This window comes from Oncorhynchus mykiss, chromosome 23 (genome assembly GCF_057628025.1).
Source record: "Oncorhynchus mykiss isolate SJ-2025 chromosome 23, ASM5762802v1, whole genome shotgun sequence".
Classification (NCBI taxonomy): Eukaryota; Metazoa; Chordata; class Actinopteri; order Salmoniformes; family Salmonidae; genus Oncorhynchus; species Oncorhynchus mykiss.
In genome coordinates this window covers 38,894,219-38,909,584 of record NC_143044.1, presented here as the reverse complement: position 1 = coordinate 38,909,584, position 15,366 = coordinate 38,894,219, and the positions used below count along the sequence as shown (strand labels likewise).

Genomic DNA, 15,366 nt, shown 5'->3' with positions numbered 1-15,366 from the left:
AAACAAGCGTACAGTCAATAACATAATAGAAAAATAATCAAGTCTATATACAGTGTGTGCAAATGGCGTCAGGAGGTAAGGCAATCAATAGGCCACAGTAGCAAAGTTATTACAATTTAGCAGATTAACACAGGAGTGATAGATGAGCAGATGATGATGTGCAAGTAGTGATACTGGTGTGCAAAAGAGCATAAATTGACAAGATTGATTGACATTTGCCATGCATCCCTGACATTAACATTGTCTCAAACATAAAATACACAGGACCAGTCAAAAGTTTGCACACATCTATTCATTCAAGGGTTTTTCTTTGTTTTGACTATTTTATACATTGTAGAAGAACAGTGAAGACATAAACTATAAAATAACACATATGGAATCATGTAGTAACCAAAAAAGTGTTAAACAAATCAAAATATATTTTATATTTGAGATTCTTGAAAGTATCCACCCTTTGCCTTGATGGAAGGTTTGCACACTCTTGGCATTCTCTCAACCAGCTTCATGAGGTAGTCACCTGAAATGCTTTTCCAACAGTCTTGAAGGAGTTCCTACATATGCTGAGTACTAGTTGGTTGCTTTTCCTTCACTCTGCTGTCCAACTAATCCCATACCATCTCAATTGGGTTGAGGTTGGGTGATTGTGGAGGTCAGGTCATCTGATGCAGCATTCCATCACTCTTCTTTCTGGTCAAATAGCCCTTACACAGCCTGGAGATGTGTTGGGTCATTGTCCTGTTGATAAACAAATTATGGTCCCCACTAAGGGCAAACCAGATGGGATGGCGTATCGCTGCAGAATGCTGTGATAGCCATGCTGGTTAAATGTGTCTTGAATTCTAAATAAATCACTGACAGTGTCACCAGCAAGCCACCCCGAAACCATCACACCACCTCCTCCATGCTTCATGGTGGGAATCACACATGTAGAGATCATCTGTTTACCTAGTCCTCGTCTCACAAAGACACTGCGGTTGGAACTAAAAATCTCAAATTTGGACTAATCAGAGTAAAGAACAGATTTACACCGGTCTAATGTCCATTGCTCATGTTTCTTGGCCCAAGCAAGTATCTTCCTCTTATTGGTGTCCTTTAGTAGTGGTTTCTTTGCAGCAATTCGACTATGAAGACCTGATTCAAGCAGTCTCCTCTGAACAGTTGATGTTGAGATGTGTTTGTTACTTGAACTCTGTGAAGCATTTATTTGGGCTGCAATCTCAGGTGCAGGTAATTGCCCATTTCTGAGGCTGGTAACTCTAATGAACTTATCCTCTTCAGCAGAGGTAACTCTGTGGCAGTCCTCATGAGAGCCAGTTTCATCACATTGCTTGATGGTTCTTGACATTTTCCAGATTGACTGACCTTCATGTCTTCAAGTAATGATGGACTGTTGTTTCTCTTTGCTTATTTGAGTTGTTCTTGACATAATATGGACTTGGTCTTTTACCAAATAGGGCTATCTTCTGTATACCAACCCTACCTTATCACAACTCAACTGACTGGCTCAAACGCATTAAGAAGGAAAGAAATTCCATCAATGAACTTTTAACAAGGCACAACTGTTAATTGAAATGCATTCCAGGTGAATCCCTCATGAAGCTGGTTGAGAGAATGCCAAGAGTGTGCAAAGCTGTCATCAAGGCGAAGGGTGGCTACTTTGAAGAATCTCAAATATAAAATTTGTTTAACACTTTTTTGGTTACTACATGATTCCATGTGTGTTATTTCGTAGTGTTGATGTCTTCACTAGTATTATACAATGTAGAAAATAGTTTAAAAAAATAGGAAAACCCCTTGAATGAGTTGGTGTCCAAATTTTGACTGGTACTGTATATGTGGACACCCTTTTGAATGAGTGGATTCAGCTATTTCAGTCACACCCGTTACTGACAGGTGAAAATCGAGCACACAGCCATGCAATGTCCATAGATTAACCTTGGCAGTAGAATGGCCTTTCTGAAGAGGTCACTGACTTTCAACGTGGCACTTTCATTGGATGCCACCTTTCCAACAAGTCAGTTTGTCAAATTTCTGCCCTGCTAGAGCTGCTCTGCTCAACTGTAAGTGCTGTTATTGTGAAGTGGAAATGTCTAGGAGCAGCATTGGCTCAGCCGCGAAGTGGTAGGTCACAAAAGCTCACAGAACTGGACCACTGAGTGCTGAAGCGCGTAGTGTGTAAAAATAGTCTGTTCTTGGTTGCAGCACTTACTACCAAGTTCCAAACTGCATCTGAATAAGTATTGTGCATGCCTCAAGAACTGTTTGTCGGGAGCTTCATTAAAATGTGTTTCCATGGCCGAGCAGCCGCACACAAGCCTAGATCCCCATGTGCAATGCCAAGCGTTGGCTGAAGTGGTGTAAAGCTCATCACCATTGGACTCTGGAGCAGTGGAAACGCATTCTCTGGAGTGATGAATCATGCTTCACCATCTGGGTTTGATGGATGCCAGGAGAATGCTGCCTGAGCGAATGAATAGTGACAACTGTAAAGTTTGGTGGAGGAATAATGGTCTAAGGGTGTTTTTCATGGTTTGGGCTAGGCCCCATAGTTCCAATGAAGGGAAATGTTAACGCTACAGCATACAATGACATTCTAGACGATTCTGTACGTCTAACTTTGTGGCAACAGTTTGGGGAAGGCTCTTTCCTGTTTCAGCATGGCAATGCCAACGTGCACAAAGCGAGGTCCGTACAGAAATGGTTTGTCGAGAATGGTGTGGAAGAACTTCATAGAGCCCTGACGTCAACCCCATCGAACACCTCGGGATTAATTGGAATGCCGACTGCGAGCCAGGCCTAATCGCCCAACATCTGTGCCCAACCTCACTGATGCTTTTGTGGCTTAATGGAAGCAAGTCCCCGCAGCAAATGTTTCAAGATCTAGTGGAAAGCCTAGCAGCAAATGGGGGACGAACTCCACATTGTTCGATGATCAGGTGTCCAAATACTTTTGGTCATGTAGTTTACCATCCTCCAATCAGAGGACCAGCTGGCGGGGGCAAATCTTTGGAGAGATTTCCATTATGTGCCTGGTTTCCATGGTAGTGTTGCTAGTGGCAGTTAACTCAAAGAGCAAAAGTCCCATGGTGCCTTTCCTGGTAGGCTGTACGGTCATCATCAACATTCTAGCAGGGTGAGCTGAAAGAACATATTAATTTAATGTTACAATATTTAAGAATATAACATTACATTTCTAAATCTGCCCTATTAAATATAGGGCTGGTTTCACAGACAATGCTTAAGCCTAGACCCAGACTAAAATGCCTGTTTGAACTGTCTTAACTCAAAGCGACTTGCACAGTCTTATCTTAAAATAGTCGTAGATTTAGCCTGTTCTGGATTAAACAAAGTCGATTGCAAGAGGGAGGATTAGAGTTACTCCAGGACTAAATTGAAGCGGAAATGAATCCTTCAAAGAGGCAGGTTTTACTTCTGCTTAGTACTGTTTGTGAGGGAGCATGGATGATTTGGAATATCTAAATGAAGACCAACATGCACTACAGAGGCCAGCCAGACGAGTTCTTGTGGATAGGAGTAATCCATTAAATGACTGATGAAATAGCTTTTCGAGACCGCTTTCGTATGTACAAAGAAAATGCATTGGAGATAATATAGCTGAAGTTATAAGTCTACATACACTTAGGTGGGAGTCATTAAAACTCATTTTTTAACCACTCCACAAATTTCTTGTCAACAAACTATAGTTTTGGCAAGTCGGTTAGGACTTCCACTTTGTGCATGACACAAGTAATTTTTCCAACAATTGTTTACAGACAGATTATTTCACTTATAATTCACTGTATCACAATTCAAGCACGCGCTCCATCCGTAGCACGCGCTCCAGCAGGTGTATCTCACTGATCATCCCTAAAGCCAACACCTCATTTGGCCGCCTTTCGTTCCAGTTCTCTGCTGCCTGTGACTGGAACGAATTGCAAAAATCGCTGAAGTTGGAGACTTTTATCTCCCTCACCAACTTCAAACATCTGCTATCTGAGCAGCTAACCGATCGCTGCAGCTGTACATAGTCTATTGGTAAATAGCCCACCCATTTTCACCTACCTCATCTGTCACGAACCGGCTCAAAGCCCGTAACAAAGGGAGACAACGTGGAGATAAGGAGTAACAAAATATATTTATTAACTAAAGCAACTAAGGAAAATATACAATGATGTGTGTAATCAGTAATCAGTAGCGTAAGTGAGTGTTTTGCATGCATGAATGTGATAATGCAGGGTGTTGAAAGGTGCCAAAGCAAACAAACAAAAAGTCAACAAGAACCACAACACAATCTACAAATGTCTGCATGGAGAGAGTCTCCTCCATGAATGGGGAAGGGGTGTATTTATCCTGGGAAACACCTGGGCCCAGGTGTTTCCCATGTAGCTGACGACCCTCTCAACTCCGCCCACCGGCATCCTAATAAGGAAGGAAACAAGAACAAAGACAAAATACGGCAGACAGAGTGGGAGGGTCGTCACATTCCCCCCCATAAAACCGGGGACCAACAAGGACCCCGGAACAACATACCAGCCCCTGCAGTCCCAAATTGGTGAGGGGTTATGTGTTTACACTTACAATTTGCCCCAGCCAACCTCCTCCCCAAACCTCAGCAACCTTCGCACAGGAAGCAACATTTAAGAGGAACGAAGAAAACAAGACCAGGAGGGAGCAGACAGGACAGAGAGAACATGACAATAGGAAGCAATGGTCAGTCCCGTAAACATTTAGGAGCAGGGTGCACGAGAGAGCGCATCAGCAATCACGTTTTCAGATCCCCTGATGTGCCGCACATCGAGATGGAATGATTGTAAAAATAAACACCATCGCATTATCCTCTGGTTTGGACACATCATGGACCTCAAAAAAGTGAGGGGGTTATGGTCGGTGTAGACCACAATAGGTACTACCCCCGACCCGACATACACTTCGAAGTGTTGTAGCGCCCAAATGAGTGCTAGTGCTTCCTTTTCAATAACCGAATAGTTCAACTGATAATCGTTAAACTTTTTGGAAAAGAAACTAACAGGCCTCTCAACCCCAGACACATCTGCTTGCAGCAAAACTGCACCTGCCCCCACATGACTAGCATCCACCTGCAAGGTAAATGACAAATCCATGCGAGGAGCAGCCAGCACCGGAGTTGAGGTAAGCAACCTCTTTGCCTCTTCAAAAGCGTGTTGACAACGAGTAGACCAAACGTAAACAGCCTTAGCTTTCAGCATATCGGTCAAGGGAGCGACCACAGTAGAGAAGTTACTACAAAAACTACGGTAATAACCAATCATGCCCAAGAAACGCATCAGTTCCTTTTTAGTAGTTGGTGATGGAAAAGCATCAATAGCCACCACTTTCGCCCGAACAGGACGCACTTCACCCTGCCCAACCACTTTTCCAAGGTATGTAACGGTTGCCTGAGCAAACTCACATTTAGCCAGATTGATTGTGAGGCGAGCCGCAGCCAGACGCTCGAACAAGGCTTGAATACGGGACAGATGTTCTTCCCAAGTATCTGCATATATCACTACATCGTCCAAATAAACAGCGCACCCGGTCAGACCGGCAACAACCCTGTTCATAAGTCGCTGAAAAGTCGCAGGTGCATTACGCAGACCGAAACTCATAACCGAATATGAGTACAGACCAAAGGGTGTAATAAAGGCAGAGATTTCACGTGCCCTAGTCGTCAGTGGCACCTGCCAATAGCCTTTTAACAGGTCAAATTTGCTCACAAACTTAGCTGCACCGACTTGATCAACACAGTCCATCCTAGGAAGAGGAAATGAATCTGGCTTTGTGACACTGTTTACCTTACGGTAGTCCGTACAAAATCGGTTTGTTCCATCCGGTTTACTGACCAAGATACAGGGAGAAGCCCAACTGGAGAAAGAAGGCTCTGCTATCTTACTCTCCAGCATGTACTTGACCTCAGCATCCAGACAACGTAGTTTCTCTGAAGAAACTCTATAGAACCGCTGACGAATGGGGTCAGCATCTCCAATGTCAATATCATGTTCCATTAAGTTTGTACGTGTAGGTGTATCAGAAAACAAACCTGGAAATCTCTGAATCAGACCAACCATCTCTTTCCGCCCATCAACAGGTAGGTGAGTGAGAAGACTGTCTAAGATATCCAGTGTTTCTGAATTTTTCAATCTACCCTGCAATATACAATCGTCAGGACCAGGAACATCTTCCTCCTCATGCACAGATCTAGCACGACAAGAACCCAAGGAAACAACGGTATCAGCCAAAAGAACAGGTTTAGCGTCCTCTGCAGAATCCCACTGTTCAGTCTCAGAGGAACGTGCATAATAGGGTTTTAACAGATTTACATGGCACAGCTGGTGTGCTTTCCTTCGTTCTGGAGTGGCCACTAGATAATTTTGCTCAGTGTACTGGCGCAACACTGTATATGGACCTTGAAACTTGGCTTGAAAAGGAGAACCAACAATTGGCAACAGAGCAAGAACCTGGTCACCCGGACTAAATTGACGAGGCTCAGCTCGGCGATCAAATATGCCCTTCATCCTCTCCTGTGAAGATGATAACTTCTCTTTAGCCATTTCACCAGCGGCATACAGCCGTCTCCGGAAATCACACACATACGATAACAGGGACTGAGGAGGCTCGGGAGACTTCCAGTCATCCTGGAGAACAGATAAAAGTCCACGCACCCTATGTCCAAACACAAGGTCATTTGGACTGAAACCCGTGCTCTCCTGTGAAACCTCCCTAGCGGCTAACAGTAACCAAGGCAACCCCTCCTCCCAATCCTTATCCATCTCAGTACAATAAGCTCTCAATAATGACTTTAGAGTTTGATGGAAACGTTCCAGTGCTCCTTGACTTTGCGCGTGATAGGCGCTAGACAAATTGTGTTTAATATGGAGCTGTTGAAGAACCTGACTAAACAGATTAGAGGTGAAATTCGATCCTTGATCACTCTGAATGACCTTAGGGATTCCAAACAATGAGAGAAACTGAGTCAAAGCTTTTAACACAGATTTAGTTGTGATAGATCGGAGAGGATAGGCAGCAGGAAACCTAGTGGTCTGACACATCACAGTGAACAGGTAACTGCTACCCTTTTTAGAACGAGGCAGGGGACCCACACAGTCAATAATCAGATACTCAAAAGGTTGGCTGAGTACAGGAATAGGAAACAATGGTACTGGTTTAATAGCTTGATTAGGCTTACCAGTTAATTGACAGGTGTGACAAGTTTTTATAAAATCAGAAACATCCCTCTTTAATCTAGGCCAAAAGAAATGTCTTAAAATGCGATTGTAGGTTTTCCTCACCCCCATATGTCCAGCAACGTCGCTGTGGGAAGTTTCCAACACCAAGTCACGAAGCTTAACTGGTACAACAACCTGACTAATTGCCTCCCCCAGAAAACAACTATCATGAGACACCCACTTTCTCATCAGGACATCCTCTTGGAGAAAATAGCCATGGGCGACATCTCCCAACTGTTCTACAGGCACAATTTGGTCACGCAACTCTTCTAACGTGGGGTCATCCCGTTGCGCATTAATTAAATCTGAGCGGGTTACAGATAACGGAATAACAGGGAAAACAGTGGCATACTTCTTTGTATTATTATCATTAGTCGGCGCAGTGACCAATTCGCCACGGCTCATAGAACGTGTCACTGCACACGCAGAGAACACCTCTGGGAAAATCTGTACACTCTCATCAGGAATCCCAACAAATGACGGCTTAGTGGAAACCACTAGAGATGGAAACACGGCAGGCCATACACGCTCACCAGCCAAGTTATTCCCAAGGATAACGTCGATACCCTCAATAGGCAACGAAGGCCGCACTCCCACAACAACTTCACCTTTCACCAGTCCACAATCCAGCATCAGTTTATGCAATGGAACTGACAGAGTGTTCAAACCTATTCCCCTAATTAGAACACTATTCCCCGAATCAGTCTTAGCAGAAAAGGGTAACACAGATTCCAACACAAATGATTCAGAGGCACCTGTGTCTCTCAGGATCTTCACTGGCACTAGGTCTTTACTTCCTAACATAGACACAAAACCTTCCGTAATAAAAGGTAAATAGTCTGGATCAATATGGACTTTCACATTCTCCTGGGCCTGAGGAAATGAGTCATGAGTGAACTGATGTGGAAAAGGTGCAGCTAACGCGGTAGGCTTGGATTTAGCGTAAGCACCCTTTGACCTGAGAAGTGGACATTCGTTTTTCCAATGACCTGAACCTTGACAGTAGTGACACTCCTGCCCAAAGTCAGCTTTACCATGGGAGTCAGGCTCAACCTTAGTTGAATAGAACTCTGCCCGTGAACCAAAGTATCTCGGTGAGCGAAGCCCAAATCTATCCGAACGCCCCCACTCTTTCCGAATACGAGGCTCTGCAAAGACACTTTTGTGAGTCAACACATACTCGTCCGCCAAAACCGCAGCTTCAGCGACATTCTTTACTTTCTGTTCGTTAATATACGTGGCAATACGATCAGGAATTGTGTCCTTAAATTGTTCTAACATAATCAGATCACACAGCCCTTGGAAAGTCACAACTGCAGAGGCGAAACACCAGCGATTAAACTGTAAAGATAATTGTCGCGCAAATTCAACATGAGATTGCTTATCATCCCTTTTTAATGTTCTAAATCGTTGGCGGTAAGCCTCAGGGACCAATTCATAAATCTGTAACACAGCCGTTTTAACTTTTTCATAATTGGCACTGTCGTGTACACTAAGAGCTGAATATGCTTCCTGCGCTTTACCAGTCAGCACACACTGCAACATTAAAGTGCGGTCAGAATCAGGCCAACTCCTAGCGTCAGCAACACGCTCAAACAACGAAAAGAATGTCTCGGGATCCCTTTCATTAAACTGAGGCAATAACCGTAAGTTCCCAACAATATCAAATGTCTCTGGGGCACGACCAAAAGAGGAACTACCCCTAGGTAAATCTGGATCACCTTCCCAAAACAAACTCTCCCCTGAGATCTTTCCTTCCCTAACCAACTCTATACGTTCTTGTTGCAACTTGATTTTAGCACGCTCCATATCTTGTTTAAATGCCAATTCCTTTTCATACTTTACACGATCATGCTCTAGCTTCTCACGATCATGCTCTAGCTTCTCACGATTACTTTGCCGATCATGCTCTAGCTGTAACAAAAGCAGTTCTTTCTGCTGTTCAAAAAGAAGACTACTTGGACTAACCGATGGAATGGCCATTGTAACGTTATGGGGAGACGACAAACTCTCAGCAGAGGCTGGCTCAGTGGTAACTTCAAGAATACCACTCTCCATCAGATTGGCCTTCAATATCAACCTAATAGAATTCTTTAGACGTTTATCACTAATCTCAACGTTGTAGTGTTCAGCGACCTTCAACAGCTGTTCTTTAGTACCTAAATCTAACAATTTCTCAGATGGAAAGCGAATGAATTCATCTATATAAGATGCCATAGTTACAACAACAAAACACAAAAAAAAAAAATTCGCTCTTCCCCTCTGCTGAGCACACCAGACCATAACCCGAGAATTGACAATCACCCTGAGCACCACAGAAGAGAGATGAGATACGGAGCTTCCCCAAAACCTACAATAACTCAACCCTAGTCTTCGTGCAGATTTGCAGTGGGAATTTACGCACTGTAGCCCGCTGGCAAGGAAAAACTCCCCAGCATGCTGGTAAATTCCACCAAGCCACGGATGTGCCCCCGAGACAACTGCTCAGTCCACAGACACCACACAAAAATAACAAACATTAACCATGCCCAACATATTCCAAAAATGAAACATGTCGCTAAGCCTATCAGGGGAAAAAAACTATAGCTCCAGGTAGCAAGTTCCACTACCCTACCCAAATCTCCCACTGAGGTACACAGCCGATTACTCACCTCAGGCTGATGTCCCAAAAGAAAGTAGAACAAATGTTTCCAGGCTAGACAGGGCCTGGAAACTAACCATTATACTCTCTCCAACGCAGCACACAACCCAACCAAAGGCAACCAATACTGGGCCTATTAAACTCAAACACAATATACAAACAAACACGTACTTCCACGGTCTCCCAAACCAACAGTTCAAATATCCCGGATGAGCCCCCACTTGTCACGAACCGGCTCAAAGCCCGTAACAAAGGGAGACAACGTGGAGATAAGGAGTAACAAAATATATTTATTAACTAAAGCAACTAAGGAAAATATACAATGATGTGTGTAATCAGTAATCAGTAGCGTAAGTGAGTGTTTTGCATGCATGAATGTGATAATGCAGGGTGTTGAAAGGTGCCAAAGCAAACAAACAAAAAGTCAACAAGAACCACAACACAATCTACAAATGTCTGCATGGAGAGAGTCTCCTCCATGAATGGGGAAGGGGTGTATTTATCCTGGGAAACACCTGGGCCCAGGTGTTTCCCATGTAGCTGACGACCCTCTCAACTCCGCCCACCGGCATCCTAATAAGGAAGGAAACAAGAACAAAGACAAAATACGGCAGACAGAGTGGGAGGGTCGTCACACATCCCCATACTGTTTTTATTTATTTATTTTTATTTTTCTGCTCTTTTGCACACCAATATCTCTACCTGTACATAACCATCTGATCATTTATCACTCCAGTGTTAATCTGCATAATTGTAATTATTCGCCTACCTCATGCCTTTTGCACACAATGTATATATAGACTCCCCTTTTTTTCTACTGTGTTATTGACTTGTTAGTTGTTTACTCCATGTGTAACTCTGTGTTGTCTGTTCACACTGCTATGCCTTATCTTGGCCAGGTCGCAGTTGCAAATGAGAACTTGTTCTCAACTAGCCTACCTGGTTAAATAAAGGTGAAATAAAAAAAAATAAAAAAATAAAAAAAAGTGGGTCAGACGTTTACACTAAGTTGACTGTGCCTTTAAACAGCTTGGAAAATTCTAGAAAATTATGTCATGGCTTTAGAAGCTTCCGATGGGCTAATTTACATAATTTGAGTCAATTGGACGTGTATCTGTGGATGTATTTCAAAGCCTACCTTCAAACTCAGTGCCTCTTTGCTTGACATCATGGGAAAATCAAAAGAAATCAGCCAGGACCTCAGAAAAAAACTGTAGACCTCCACAAGTCTGATTCATCCTTGGGAGCAATTTCCAAACGCCTGAAGGTACCATGTTCATCTGTACAAACAATAGTACGCAAGTATAAACACCATGGACAAACGCAGCCGTCAGACCGCTCAGGAAGGAGACGTGTTCTGTCTCCTAGAGATGAACATACTTTGGTGAAAAAAGTGCAAATCAATCCCAGAACAACAGCAAAGGACCTTGGGAAGATGCTGAAGGAAACAGGTACAAAAGTATCTATATCCACAGTAAAAACGAGTCCTATATCGACATAACCTGAAAGGCCACTCAGCAAGGAAGAAACCACTGCTCCAAAACCGCCATAAAAGAAACAGACTACAGTTTGCAACTGCACATGGGGACAAAGATCAGACTTTTTGGAGAAATGTCATCTGGTCTGATGAAACAAAAATAAAACTGTTTGGCCATAATGACCATCGTTATGTTTGAAGGAAAAGGGGGATGCTTGCAAGGCGAAGAACACCATCGCAACCTTGAAGCATGGGGGTGGCAGCATTCTGTTGTGGGGGTGCTTTGCTGCAGGATGGACTTGGTGCACTTCACAAAATAGATAGCATCATGAGGTAGCAAATTGATGTGGATATATTGAAGAAACATTTCAAGGCATCAGTCAGAAAGTTAAAGCTTGGTCGTAAATGGGTCTTCCAAATGGACATTGACCTCAAGCATACTTCCAAAGTTGTCAGGAATTGTGAAAAACTGAGTTTAAATGTATTTGGCTGAGGTGTATGTAAGCTTCCGACTTCAACTGTATCTTTGCTTGAACCTAGACTTTCCTCTCTGTCTCAAAGAGGAAGGTCTTCACCCAAGTTCTGATTGCTTTGAGGTTTTTGGCATCTGGAATCTTTCATTGTGAAGCTGGTGATTTGTGTGCTGCCAGTGAAGCAACTGTGTGTAGAATGGTAAAGACTCCTGAACTGAGGAGTCTTTACGTCAAGTTTCCTGATGCTGCCAACTATAAAGTGCAATTCTATGAATATGGTCACTTCCCAGGAGTGATTAGCTGTATAGATGGATGTCATGTTCCCATCAAGTGTCCATCAACTCCTGATGCTGAAGAGTACAGGAACCGTAAGAACTGGTTTTCCATCAATGTTCAGGGTGAATGTATTCCTAATTTAGAGTTTTCAAACATTGTTGCCCAGTTTCAGAGAGGACAAAGTAGTGGACCACTACTTGGTGACAGTGGATATGGTCAGAGTAACTTTTTATTCACTTCACAAGTATATCCCACAACAGCTGAGCAGCAAAGATACAACAGAGCTCATATCTGCACGAGAGCGATGGTCAAGCATATGTTTTGGAGTATGGAAAAATCGATTCCAGTGTTTGTTTCAATACACTTTGTTTCAATACACTTTGTTTCAATACACTTTGTTTCAAGCCAAGAAGATGCTGCAAGGTGATCATTGCTACAGCTGTGCGGCACAACTACCTGAAGTAGCATTGCTATTCCTCCAATGGAAGATCAGGATCAAGCAGATGTGCCAATAGCTGAGGCAGGCAATGACCAATGAGGACTTGCACACAGAGTTGCTTTCACATTGCAGCACTTCAACTAGATGAGATGCATTTGAATATGGAATGTATTCATTATGGCTTATTTTTGCTTTGATAATGTTTGTTCTGTTCAAAATTAAAATAGTGTGCAGCAAAATTAAATGAGTGACTAAACCAAGGCTGGTTTAAAATGTAGTTTGTGGTGATTAAAATACTCGCACTCATGAATATCCAAATGACAAAACATTTGTTACATATCATATTGTTCACCATGGCTGGTAATCACAACTGTCTCATTACTGTATCTTTTTGGATCATACCTCTCTCTTCCAACTTCATATCCAATTCAACCTGTAGATTCCTCATTTTCCTTTTATGTTTTTCCTTCAGATATTTCATTTTATGCTCATGAAATTCTCTGGCTAACTTTTCATGCATGGTCATCTTTTTTGTTCTCTGCTGAAAGGTGGTGGCAGCGTCTTCTCTCCGGGATGCTATAGCAGATGTGGAGAGTACACGCTCACTGTGCACTGGCTCTTCCAACCTGTTCACATTCCTTTCCTCTCCTCTGGAAAAAGAACACTGTTAGAAGCACAAATAAACGCATATGGTCCTTAGAATAAAATAAAAATAAAGATTGACACAGACATTGGAATATATTTACCAAAGGAAGTAACCAATTTTATTTCTTTGGTACAGTGCCTTGCGAAAGTATTCGGCCCCCTTGAACTTTGCGACCTTTTGCCACATTTCAGGCTTCAAACATAAAGATATAAAACTGTATTTTTTGTGAAGAATCAACAACAAGTGGGACACAATCATGAAGTGGAACGACATTTATTGGATATTTCAAACTTTTTTAACAAATCAAAAACTGAAAAATTGGGCGTGCAAAATTATTCAGCCCCTTTACTTTCAGTGCAGCAAACTCTCTCCAGAAGTTCAGTGAGGATCTCTGAATGATCCAATGTTGACCTAAATGACTAATGATGATAAATACAATCCACCTGTGTGTAATCAAGTCTCCGTATAAATGCACCTGCACTGTGATAGTCTCAGAGGTCCGTTAAAAGCGCAGAGAGCATCATGAAGAACAAGGAACACACCAGGCAGGTCCGAGATACTGTTGTGAAGAAGTTTAAAGCCGGATTTGGATACAAAAAGATTTCCCAAGCTTTAAACATCCCAAGGAGCACTGTGCAAGCGATAATATTGAAATGGAAGGAGTATCAGACCACTGCAAATCTACCAAGACCTGGCCGTCCCTCTAAACTTTCAGCTCATACAAGGAGAAGACTGATCAGAGATGCAGCCAAGAGGCCCATGATCACTCTGGATGAACTGCAGAGATCTACAGCTGAGGTGGGAGACTCTGTCCATAGGACAACAATCAGTCGTATATTGCACAAATCTGGCCTTTATGGAAGAGTGGCAAGAAGAAAGCCATTTCTTAAAGATATCCATAAAAAGTGTCGTTTAAAGTTTGCCACAAGCCACCTGGGAGACACACCAAACATGTGGAAGAAGGTGCTCTGGTCAGATGAAACCAAAATTGAACTTTTTGGCAACAATGCAAAACGTTATGTTTGGCGTAAAAGCAACACAGCTGAACACACCATCCCCACTGTCAAATATGGTGGTGGCAGCATCATGGTTTGGGCCTGCTTTTCTTCAGCAGGGACAGGGAAGATGGTTAAAATTGATGGGAAGATGGATGGAGCCAAATACAGGACCATTCTGGAAGAAAACCTGATGGAGTCTGCAAAAGACCTGAGACTGGGACGGAGATTTGTCTTCCAACAAGACAATGATCCAAAACATAAAGCAAAATCTACACTGGAATGGTTCAAAAATAAACATATCCAGGTGTTAGAATGGCCAAGTCAAAATCCAGACCTGAATCCAATCGAGAATCTGTGGAAAGAACTGAAAACTGCTGTTCACAAATGCTCTCCATCCAACCTCACTGAGCTCGAGCTGTTTTGCAAGGAGGAATGGGAAAATATTTCAGTCTCTCGATGTGCAAAACTGATAGAGACATACCCCAAGCGACTTACAGCTGTAATCGCAGCAAAAGGTGGCGCTACAAAGTATTAACTTAAGGGGGCTGAATAATTTTGCACGCCCAATTTTTCAGTTTTTGATTTGTTAAAAAAGTTTGAAATATCAAATAAATGTCGTTCCACTACAGTTTTATATCTTTATGTTTGAAGCCTGAAATGTGGCAAAAGGTCGCAAAGTTCAAGGGGGCCGAATACTTTCGCAAGGCACTGTATATGTACCATTTTTGCTGAGTTCTTCATCTGATCTGTCCAAATGGTCATCGTCTGGTATACCATTCAGAGGTTGGTCATCGTCTGGTATACCATCCAGAGGTTGGTCATCGTCTGGTATACCATCCAGAGGTTGGTCATCGTCTGGTATACCATCCAGAGGTTGGTCATCGTCTGGTATACCATCCAGAGGTTGGTCATCGTCTGGTATACCATCCAGAGGTTGGTCATCGTCTGGTATACCATCCAGAGGTTGGTCATCGTCTGGTATACCATCCAGAGGTTGGTCATCGTCTGGTATACCATCCAGAGGTTGGTCATCGTCTGGTATACCATCCAGAGGTTGGTTATCGTCTGGTATACCATCCAGAGGTTGCTGGTGCTCTATTCTTCTAGACAGCAAGTCACTCAATTCATCAGTCTTGTCTTTTTTTGGTGGTCCACCAGCAGTAGTAAATCACTCT

The 15,366-nt window shown here is 42.9% G+C and overlaps 1 long non-coding RNA gene across 1 annotated transcript; it reads left to right on the top strand.

Annotated features, from left to right (window-relative positions):
- The first annotated feature begins 4,071 nt into the window (after window positions 1–4,071).
- Window positions 4,072–7,272, top strand: LOC149972592 (uncharacterized). Its single transcript, XR_016491125.1, has 2 exons — window positions 4,072–4,738; window positions 5,600–7,272. It is a non-coding gene; the product is annotated as an uncharacterized LOC149972592 (long non-coding RNA).
- The last annotated feature ends 8,094 nt before the right edge of the window (window positions 7,273–15,366 follow it).